At 34.8% G+C, this 12,105-nt stretch overlaps 1 long non-coding RNA gene across 1 annotated transcript; it reads left to right on the top strand.

Annotated features, from left to right (window-relative positions):
* Positions 1-2,898: 2,898 nt before the first annotated feature.
* LOC122014932 lies at positions 2,899-10,799 on the top strand. Its single transcript, XR_006120794.1, has 2 exons — positions 2,899-3,423; positions 10,326-10,799. It is a non-coding gene; the product is annotated as an uncharacterized LOC122014932 (long non-coding RNA).
* Positions 10,800-12,105: the final 1,306 nt, after the last annotated feature.

Genomic DNA, 12,105 nt, shown 5'->3' with positions numbered 1-12,105 from the left:
TTTGCATTTTGGGAAGAATGCAATATCCTCTAGAAATGATGTTTACCTTTATGTCACAATATTTGATAAGGTAGAATTAATATATATGTTTCGTTTTTTGTTTGGTTGTGCCTATACTAGATCTGATCATTGCAATCATTTGTTTTCTTTCTGTTTTTTCTTATTATTTATGTCATAAGTGACATACTTCAAGGAAATGTTCTATGAAGACTTGGTTGTGTTGCTAATTCGAAGGAAACCTTTGTAATCTAGATGATCAAGTTGTTTGCAGATTTAGATCATGTATTTCTCAGTTACTTTTTAGCATAGTTATGGCATCTTTATTTGCTGTAATAAATCACAACCAACACCATCTCTGACTTTGACTCATTTGGTGGGTGTATGGTTTTAGAATATACTCTCTGGTATAATATGCTATACCGGCATCTGTATTATGGATGCGACTTGCTATAATGTGTATTCTAATGGAGATTTCTCTTGTTAAATATTTTTAAATTTATTATTTATGATTATATAGTAGGGAATAGAGCGCAATGACATAGAATGATTCATATAGCCGACTCCATCTGGTGAAATAAAGTTTGGTTGTTGTTATTTATAATTATAACTTTCTGAATTATATTCCTTGTGAACTGGTGCTGAGCTACTATATCTTAGTATATTTAGAAAAATAGTCTAACTATCAGTTTACATGTCTTGTTCTTATGCCAAGCCCAGAAAATTGTATATAAAACTCCTCGTTCTTATGAATCACTTACCATCTATCTCAATGCAAGTGCAGTCCATAAGCTTTGTCGTACAATATTCCAATCTTTTAAAATTTCTCTATGCATATATTTCAATAGGCAAAGCAAGAAAAAATGAAAGAATATCAGGCAGCAGCAAGGCGTCTTGATAATGCTCACCTTGTGAGTGCAATCTGCTGATGTTTGTAGCTCCATCAAATGAAGTATTTGTATGATTTATTTATGTGGACTTTATTAAGAGTTAATTCTATGAAAGAATTTTGAATGATTAGTGTATATTTCAAATACACAAGCTTATAATCCTTAAGCCTTTGAGTTATTTGCCTTAATCGACGTGTAGATGCTCACAAGACAAGATTGATGAGAGAAACCTATATGTTTATATTCTTTTTTACTAATGACATCTCCAAGAATATTGCTATATTTTTCTTTGTAAAATCATTGACTAAGAGTATCCCCATCAGTTTCTCTATAATATCCTAAGGCAAACCACCCACTTTATTAAATTTAGACAATTATTATTCACTCTACACTACATCAGCTATTTTAAAATTTTTATTATCTTTATTTTTTTATTGTTTGCTTCTCTCTCTTTTATTTTTTATTATTTTTTCTTCTCTGACTATGTAATATCTACTTTTTATTTCTCAATCTATTCCCTTTATTTATTTCTCTCTCCTAAATTAAATGATATTTTAATATTTAGGGAATGAATTTCATTCCCTAAATTTAAAGAAGTACTATTTATGAAATTTAAATTTAGGAAATGGATAAGGTAGTTCATGCAAAGGTTGTTTTACAAAAATGTAAAATTCAAGGTAGATTTTGTGTTTAGGGAAGCTGATGTGAATGCTCTAACATGGAGCTCATAGTTCAAAATATCTAAAATTTCAAATACAAAGATATCACAGTACATTTTAGAGCAGCCTACATTGAGATAGTTGTAGCCAATTGGATTGCCTTTTAACTAGCAAACTTCTCCTACACACGCAAGTCGTATTAGGGTATTGTCGCTTCTCACATGGACAAGCTTATCATCCTCTTGGGCAAGATTTACCAGGATAGTATTCCTCCTGTAAAATCTTTTGGATTCTTCAGATACTAGTTAATACATGCAAATTGTTAACTGTATTAACTGTCTCAAGTTCATCTTATCATTTTGTTTGATGAAAACTAATGGTAGTTTTGCTGATGGAGATAATTCCTGTGAATACTAGTACACTTATTTTTCTTTACTGATTGTCTGATTTCCATTTGGGCTGCTATGTATAATGTATTACATTATTACACATGCTAAATTTACATGGTCAAATATTGCCTGTAGACCGTGTGGAGGTACATCAAAGTTGACAATGAGATCCGAACACCTGTAACCAAGGATGAATTTGTAGCTGAGGTACAACAAATTTAACTCACTTTTTTTGTGTTTATATTAGCTCACTTGTTTGTGTGTATATTCTTCATATCTGTGCATATCCATGTGATCCAGGCTAGCGTGCACATCTGGAAATCAGCACACTGCCAAGTTCCTTTGGGTTGAATGTGTGCATATACACTAGTTTCTGTTAGGAAAAATGATAGTTATTACCCATTGATTCTGCTAGATATTCTTCAAATACAGAAGTAAAATGCCGGGTACTCAATTTGTTGTTTGTTGCAAAGATGAAGTTCATGTCTTAGAGCATCCACATCAATTACCCTAAATTAAATTTTTACCTTAAATTTTACATTTTGCATTAAAAAAACATTCGCATCAGGTACCCTACTCATTCCCTAAATATACATTTTATGAATAGTAGTTCTTTAAATTTAGGGAATGGAATCCATTCCCTAAACATTAAAATACTATTTCTCTCTCCTCCCTTTAATAATAAAAAATTTCTCTCCCCTTCCTCTAATAATAAAAAATTTCTCTCCCCTTCCTCTAATAATAAAAAATTTCTCTCTCCTTTATCTCTTTCCTCCATCTAATAATAAAAAATATGAAGGAAAGAGAAAAATAATAAAAAAATAAATATATGGTAAATTATAGGGAAACTGATGTATCATGTGGTGAAAAATATATATATAAATTTAATAAAGTAGTTTTTTTACCCTAAATTTTAGATTTTTGATGAGGATATCGATGTGGATGCTCTTAGTGGCCAATCCTTTTATCAGTATGCATTTTCGACAAATGTGAATCTAGAAATGTGAATAACCTTGTTGAAATTCTGAAAGGAAAGCATACTCAACTTACAACGAATCCATGAAAACCAACTCTTCTTCCTCCCAGCTCTCTCGTTTTGGGCGATTTCAAGGTGATTTGGGCAGCGGCCCGCTCATCTGCGGCGCTGGCCGCCGGCGATTTGGGCGGCGGACCTCTCAAAACCGAAAACTCTCCCCTCTCTCCCCCTGTCTCTCTCTTTTTGGGCGATTTCAAGGTGATTTGGGCGGCAGCCCTCTCATCTGCGACGCTGGCTGTTGGCGTTGGCATGCCGCCGGCTCTGGATCTGTCACACTTCCCCCCTCTTCCTATCTCCACCTCTAAAGCTACTAGGGAGGAAGCGGAAATGGAGTCAGTCCCTTTCAAGGTTTCCTATGTGGCGACTTTGAGGCCACAGTCTCCACGCACCTCGAAGAAGTGCTTCGTTGACCTTGGGGAGGAGTGCATGCCTGATCTACAACAATAAACCAGGTATATTTTACTCTGAGGATGAGATCGTTAGTATGGCTAAACCTTATGAATTCGCATTAATCGGAAAGTTTTCTGGCTGGAGGCCAAATAATATGGTTGTTTTTCAAGCTTTTGAGAATTTGGAATTATCTAGCTTCTAAAATGTTCGGTTTTTGCATTCGGGATACATTTTATTGCGTCTTACTTCAAATGAAGATATGGCTCGTATTTGGGCTCGTGGTGTTTGGTACATTGGAGGTGTTCCTTTGAGAATTTTTAAGTGGTCTCCTCATTTTTCCTATGAGGTAGAATCCTCTGTTGTTCCTGTTTTGATTCAGCTTCCAGATCTGCCAATTCATATGTTTGACAAGAGGTGTTTGTTTTCAATTGCTCGCATTATTGGGTAACCGATTAAAATCGATGAAGCAACTTCTGATGGAACCAGATTGTATATGGCTCGGGTATGTGTGGAGATAGATCTCTTAAAACCAAAGGTAGAAGATTTTTGGATTGGCATTGGTGAGGAAAAGAGGCTGCAAAAAGTGGTGTTTGAAAAACACCCTAAGTACTGTATTGATTCTTTGCATCTGGGTCATTCTGTAGATGATTGTTATGCTAATGGCAAGAAGCCGAAACCTATGTGGAGGTCTGATAAGATGGAGACTAATGCTGATAATGAGGATTTAAGAATGATTATAAATCAAAGGAGGAATGCTGGGAAAGAAAAAGAGAATTCTGCTGATTTGAAGGAGACACATCTTGATGCTTTGAATAATAAAGATGTGGCAAATCAGGTTTGGATTTAGAAAAAGGTGAGTTCCATTAGAATGGAAATGGCTGCCGAAGAAGATAATGAAGGTGGAAACAGATTCCAACCTCTTTGTGCTTTGGAGGAAGTTGAGCAAGGTACCATGCATGAAGAAGCAAAACTGAACAGGGATGAGGTGATTATTAGACAGATGGTATTGCTCAAGAAAGGAATAAAAATAGAATTTTGGATGGGCAGACAAGCAGTGACCAGATGGAGGGAGAAGAGAAGTCTTTGAGATTGGAGATTTAGCTGGAATTTTGGATTCTAATTCTGATTTAAATGTGGCTGGTGGGCTTCATAGTCAGAAGGAAATAAATTTAATTGAAGATGGTGGTATTTTGCGTGTTGGATCAGAGCAAACAGTGGCTGGCCAGAATGAAAAGGTGGAGAATTCCATTCGGGCAGAGGTGTTTACAGTGGAAAAGGCTGGCTCAGTTTCTGAACACAGAATTGTCAAAGATGGGGCTTCTAGCTGTGTCAACCTTGTCATTGAAGAATGCAGAATTACCTACAGCATGTGTTTCATCTATGGGAAAGCGTTTAGCAGTTTGTCAATTGAATCAAATGGCTGATAATGTAGAGCAATCAGGAGGTTCTTCTTCCTTTTTAGAGATGCAGGTAGGGAATGTTGGTGTTGGAATGTCCAAATCTTTCATGGATACAGATGAGTCTGATACATCTGTTTCTGTGCATTTACAAAGAAGCTCTTCTCTTTCAGATTTTTCAAGTGTGATCCTTGAGAAATTGATGTCTTGCATAAGGAGTTGGTCATCCAACAACCTCCGATTGTTAATCAAAGGGTAACTCGAAGCAAAGCAAATGCTCAAAGAGCTTCTTCAAAAAAAATTAAATGTCTGGGATAATATGGAACATAAGAGGCATAGGAAATACCGCCTCTCTTAGGAGAGCACTGTTTCTGAAAAAAATATCACCATGCTAATTTTATGGGCATCCTTGAGCCTTTTGTTTCTTTTGATGAATCTTTTATCACTAGGAGGTTGGGTTTAAATCATGGTGTGACAAACTGTTCTGAGTAAATTTGGTTTCTTTATGATAAGAATGTTGATTGTACTGTGTTGATGGATCATGAACAATTTTTACATCTTAAATTACAATCTCATATTTTCCCTATTAGTATGTTGGTGACTGTGGTTTATGCTAAATGTATGAGAATTGAAAGAAATGTTCTTTGGGAAAACTTTTTAGATATCAAGCTTGATGTTGATGATTTCTGGTTAGTGGGTGGAGATTTATATGTCATAACTGGACCAGTGAGCATTCTGTAGGAATTCTTTCTAAGTTGGGTGTAGTGGATGATTTCAATAATTTTTTGATGATAATTAGTTTATTGGATGCTGATTTTGTGGGAGACAGGTTTAAGTGGACTAATAATAAAATTTGGAAGTGTTTGGATAGAATAGTTATTTCTCCATCATGGAATAATCATATGTTTTCAGTTCGGGTGGAGCATTTAAGTAGGATTGCTTCTGATCACGGCCCTCTATTCATTTCATTTCATGGTTTTTCTCAGTCGGTGCCATCATTTCAATTTCAAAATATGTGGATTAAACATCACAATTTTTTTGCTCATGGTTAGGCTGAATTGGATGTTGCCTTGTGATGGCTTTGGACTTCATAAATTGCAATTTAAACTTAAGAGGTTAAAAGCTCATTTGAAATGGTGGAACACAGGTGTGTTTGGGAACATTCATGACAAGGTCAAGCAAGCTGAGGAGGAATTTTCTATTGCTCAAAAGTCTTTTGATTTGGATCCCAATGAAGTGAATAAATTGAATATGGCCAAGAAGCAAGCATCTCTGTTTCAAACTTTATATATGGAGGAGACTTTTTGGAAGCAAAAGGCAGCTGTTAGGTGGATGGGTGAAGGTGACCGAAACACTAAATTTTTCCATAGTATGGTACAAAAAAGGAGAATGGCAAATAGGATCTTTCGGATATGGAATGAGGGGATTTGCTTGGACAAGCCGGAGCTTATTCAAGTTTCGGGTGCAGATTTTTTTAAGGACTTGTTTACTGGAGAGGAATTTGATTGCACCGAAATAGATATGGAGCATATTCCTTCTTTAATTAGTGCTAATGATAATTCTGTTTTATGTGCATTACCTTCTGTGGAGTAGATTAAGCAGATTATTTTCAATATGTGTGAAGATAGTGCAGTTGTTTTGGATGGTTTTTCTGTGCCCTTTTATGTTGCTTGTTCGGAGATTATTAAGGAAGATGTATATCAAGCTGTTTTGGATTTTTTCAGAGGGGGTCATCTTCCAAAGGGAATGGCTGCCACTACCATTGTCCTTTTACCGAAAATTGATAGTCCACTACAATGGCAAGATTTCAGGACAATTAGTTTGTAATGTCTCGAGCAAGATTATTTCTAAATTGATTTCTATTAGATTGAGACAAACACTAGAGAAAATTATATCTCCCTTGCAAAGTGGCTTTGTGTTAGGGCATTTAATATCAAATAATATTCTTTTGGCTCAGGAGCTTAATCACAAATTGAATTATCATGTGAGAGGTGGTAATTTAATTCTAAAGCTTGATATGGCTAAGGCTTATGATAGGGTTCAATGGTGTTTCTTATTTAAAGTAATGACAACTTTTGAGTTTTCTGATTCAGTGATTGATCTTATTGGAAGATGTGTTGATGCATGTTGGTTTTCGATGCGTATTAATGGTCATTTGTCTGGTTTCTTTCATGCAAAACGAGGCCTTCAACAAGGGGACCCTATTTCCCCACCGTTATTTATTATTGCTGCTGAATTTCTTTCTAGGGGATTTGATTCTCTTTTTAATAAATGTTCTTTGAATCTGGATGTGGGGTTAAGATATCACATCTTGCATATGCTGATGATATTATGATCTTAATGAATGGATCTATTAATGGTGTGAAAAGAGTTAAAGATTTTTTGAGGACGTATGAAACTTGTTCGGGTCAATTGATTAATGAGGTTAAGAGTCAGTTTTTTCTTCTAAAGGAATATGTGTTGTGTTGGGCGTAGAAAGTTGATTGCTACCATTTCTGGATTTTACGAAGGGCAGTTCTCAATTATTTATTTGGGGGTTCCTATTTTTTCTGGAAATAGAAAGTCGGTTTATTTTCAGTCTCTTTTAGAAAAAGTAAGGAAAAAGCTTCTTGGATGGAATATCTCGCGACTCTACTGCAGATTAGACTTCCTCCTTTATGCTATGGTTACTCTAAAGTATGGATGAGGAAGGGAAAGGAATCTATGGTAGAAAATTATCCTCAGAGGAAGAGAAGAGAAAGGGTGAAGAAATCCCTTCCTTTACATGCTTGTTTATCTTGATAGAGGAAGATGGATACATGCAATGTAATTTTGTAAATAAAAAAGGGTACATGCGTAATTTTTTTAGGTACATGGTATAATTTTGTGAGTTAAAAAAGGGTACATGCGTCATTTTTTTTAATATATGATATAATTTTGTAAATGAAAAGGGGGTACATGTGTCATTTTTTTTTCCATCCGCTGCTTTCCGTCCGATTTTGAGGTGATCAATTTTGGCTCCAAAACCATCCGCTGATGGATTGTGTTTTTTTTTCATCTGAAAATTTTAATGAAGTAAACTGCGGAAACTTTTCCACTGCGGAAACTTTTCCTTAGTTTTGGTTTCCGCTCTCCCAAGTAAACTGACTATTAGTAATCCTCCATCAAATTGAAATGATGTTTGCTAATTTTTTTTGGGGGATCTTTGGGTTTAAAAAAGAAGACGCATTGGATTTCTTGGTCCAAGATTTGTAGACCAAAATTAGGAGGATTGGGGGTAAGGAGACTTTCAGATGTGGCTACTACATTATCAATTAAATTGTGGTATCGTTTTAGAGAGCAGAAGACTCCATGTTAAATCTCCTGTTTTAGTTGAGTTAAAATGTAATGCTTTTCCATATTGGCGACTGACTTATTAAAATTCGCAGCATTGCAGAACAGCATATTAGGTGGATTATAGGCAATGGAAAACCAAAATTTTGGAATGATTGTTGGCTTGATAGTGGTCCATTATTTAGGTCTTATGCTGTTTTGGGGATTCCAGATGTTTTGGTTTCAAATTTTATTGATGAGCAGGGTTGGAATCTGGTTAAACCTCGGGGAGCCATCTGGATGTTATTGTGAAAGAGATTGGTGAGTTGCCTATTTTGATGAAAGAACCGGATAGATTAGCATGGAGACCTTCTAAAGATGGCCAATTCTCTCTAAAATCTGCATGGAATTGTGTTAGAACTCCACATCAGTCCTATTTAATTTGGAGGGCTTGTTGGAGTAAATTGTTGATTCCGAATATCTCTATATTTATTTCGAGATTTTTATGACGAAGATTGTCAGTTGACGGTATTTTAAAGCAAAGGGGGGCCTGTTTGTCTTCTAAATGCCAATGTTGTGAATCCATGGAATCTTGGGATCATCTTTCTTTCAATGGGACAATTGCTCTGAGGTATAGGCCTACTTTGTTCATCTTTTTCAGGTTAGAAAAGAGTTGGATGGTTGGAACTGGATGGTCTCATCAAGGCCATGTCCGTGAGGTGATACCTTTCCTTATTATTTGGTTTTTGTGGGTGGCTTGTAATGATGCTAAGCATCGTGGTATTATCCCATTGGTGCAAAAAATTATTAGGAATTTTATGCAATATATCTGTCATAGTAGTGCTGTTGGGTTTATTAAGAATTGTCATTGGAAAGGTTACATTTTGGTAGCTAAGTTGCTTGGGATACATGCTGAGATTAAGTCAATCAATATAGTTGCTATGGTGAAGTGGCAAAAGCCCTAAGTGGGGTTCTATAAGCTCAACACTGATGGGTACTCAAAAGGTAACCCAGGGCCCTCTTCTTATGGGTTTATTGTTAGAGATTCTAATGGATTGGTTATTAGAGTTATGCAGGCATCTATTGGTTTGGGAACAAATGTTAGAGCAGAATTATTTGCCATTTGGAAAGGTTTGCAATTTTGTATTGATAATTTTTACTTTCCTTTATGGCTTGAATCTGATTCCATGGTTGCTTTACAAATTATTCGGTCTCCTTTTGTATGCTGGGAGTTTAGACATTTGGTACTGAAAATTAAGAACCTGATTGGTAACTATAATGTTCATTGAATTTGTAAATTGGAGAGGATTGGTCTTCCTTATGTGAGACTTTCATGTAAACCTGATAAATAGGGGAGTGTGGAATTTCTGGAAAATCTCAAGGGGGAGGTACTGGACATGAAAACAGCTTATATTTTGTTGAAATGTGATGTTATCAGAAAAGTAGATTTTGTGGTGTTCCTTGAAGATTGGTTTCTCTGATATGGGTTTCTGAATTTTGATGGATCTGTTCTGGTGTTTATATGGAGTTCCTGATATGGCTATTTCATGGAAAACCTCAAAGGGTGCATGTCTAGCTTTTGAAGGCATGGATTTTGAGATTTCTGGTCCGTGTCACAAGCATAGGGGTTTTGTATTTTGCTACAAGGTTTCCTTCTTTTCATATTGTGAAGAACTTGTGAAATGTTCTTCTTGGTGTTTTACTAGATGGAGGTTCCCAAAATGTGGGGGTTTTGCTGGTTATTGGTGCAAGATCTTTGTGATTTGGTGGCTTCTTTGTGTTGTGGATTGGTGGTTATAGTAAAAGGTTTTCCTGTGCCGGGAATTCAAACTTTCTCTTTGCAATGGTGTATTTTGGTTTGGATTGGAGAAATACCCTGAGGCTATGATTTGTTTTGATCAGAAGTTAATGAGGTTTTATTGGTGATGTTGGTATGCTTGTTTTGATAGCTTTGCTATTTAATGAATCCAGCATCTGTTTAGTGCAGCTTCATTATTACCATGGAATTTTGATTCTCAATTTCTGCTATGTGGTAATTGATTAATGAGTGTAAGTTTAAGCCTGCTAAAATGATGATGATTGTTAATGCTATTGTTTGTTTTTGGAATGGGGGAGGGCTGCTGTTATTCTAGTTGTTTTGGTAAATTTGTGGAGCTGCAATTTTTTAAACGTGGTTTTCTTCTTGTAATGTTGTAAGGAGCTGATGTAATTATATTGGTGGTTTTGATATGGAAGCTGGTGTTTTTTCTGATGTTTTTTTTTTATATTGGTGAAAGCTTATGGATGAAGAAGCTTGTTTGGTGTAGCTTATGGATGAAGAAGCTTGTTTGGTGTTGGATGTATATTTTATTGATGTGAGATGGTATCACAAATCTGAAGTGTGTTTAGATGTCTATTGGTGATTCGGTGATGTGATAGTCACTTGTATTTCTTGCACTGTGTGCAAGAATTAGATTTCATTTCTTTTTTGAGTAGTCTGTTTGGAGATCATGGTATGTGACTTATTTTTGTGAGCTTAGAGGCATATTCTCGTCCGTTCATTGTTGGTGGTTATTTTGGAGATATAAGTCTTCAAGGAAGTGGCAGAAACATCTTTGGTATGTTGTTGTTATTTTGTTATAGAGTTTGTAAGTAAAGTCTTTGTGTTTTGTGATCTTGGAATGTAAGTATGGAGAGGAGCTATCTTAGTTTGAATACACATGTAAATCTTTGGAGTCTTTGTAAATTGTAATATGAGGTCAGGTTTACTATGGTTTTCTTTTCATATATGAAATTTCTTTTTGAATTAGAAAAAAAAAAATCTATAGCGAACTTTGTGTACGCTTTTAGTATGATCACGATCATAGTTAGCTTGTAAATTTACAGACTCGAATGTCACAGTATACATCTTAACCATTATTTGTAATTGTGATACTCCCTTCACATTCATTCTTTTCACTGTCTTTTTTATCTTCCTCTTCTATTATATGAAACAAAGAGGACTCAAGAATAGCGCAATGGCGATAATGCCTCTCGCATTGTCTCTTGTCAACCACGACGAGTAGGATTGTCCCTTTGAGCTCCTTGCGCTATCTATTGTGCCCCCCAATTAGTAGTCCTTTACAACTAATTGCTCCCTTGGCGGACAACTCCTAGGGCTAAGCTACAACTATGAGTGTTTAGAGTACGTAAACGATCACAAGACAAACTAGTGCATCAACTATATGTTTACTAGTTGGTATATTGCACGTACGTGTATAGTTTCACTTAATAAAATCCAATTTGTTTATATAATGTTTACCTACATGACGTCAACATTTAATTTGAATACTTCTAGTTTTTTACATTTTGTTTGCAAATCTTCAACATTGTACTATACCAAAGAATAATACTTAACTATATTGTTCCCTCTTTGCAACAAATCTTTTGTTTGTTGCAAAGCACTAATTTTTTAGAGGATATATTAACATTTTACATGATTCCCCAATGTCTATATAATCTAGTTACTTCTGGCTCATTTTTAAAATATTTATTTTTAAAAATTATATATAGAAATTGAATAATATTAATTATAGAGCGTCCGTAAAAAAAGCATGAATGCTTTGCATCATAAAAAAAATATAATCATTCCATTTTATTTAAATTTATGGGACGTATTTTATCGTCGTGAAATTTATTAAATTTTTGTTACTTGGTCAACTTTAGAAAAGAAAAAAAGAGAAGAATTTATCAAAGAGTACAATTTATTCATTTTTATTATAATTTAATTTAACATTGTTTATATATTGATTTTATTAAATATATTTTTAAAAATATTAAAGGAAATTAAGAAAAACATCTATATTGCACGGATTATATTGGTAATAGATATTGAAGTGTTATCTACATGCTCTAGATATTAAGTAAGAACATCCTCACTAAAAAGTATTTGGAGAAGATATTTTTTTAAATACCCTCACAAAATCTTCTTTATTGTGGCAGCTGAAAACGGGGATATTAGAAATCACCGGGCATAATTTTGCGCCCGGTGATTTCTAATTTTTTTTAAAAATATAATCAAAAAATTAAAAAGAGGAG

Source organism: Zingiber officinale, chromosome 8B, assembly GCF_018446385.1.
Source record: "Zingiber officinale cultivar Zhangliang chromosome 8B, Zo_v1.1, whole genome shotgun sequence".
Lineage (NCBI taxonomy): Eukaryota > Viridiplantae > Streptophyta > Magnoliopsida > Zingiberales > Zingiberaceae > Zingiber > Zingiber officinale.
Note: the sequence above shows the minus strand (reverse complement) of the source record. Positions and strands in the feature narration are given on the sequence as shown.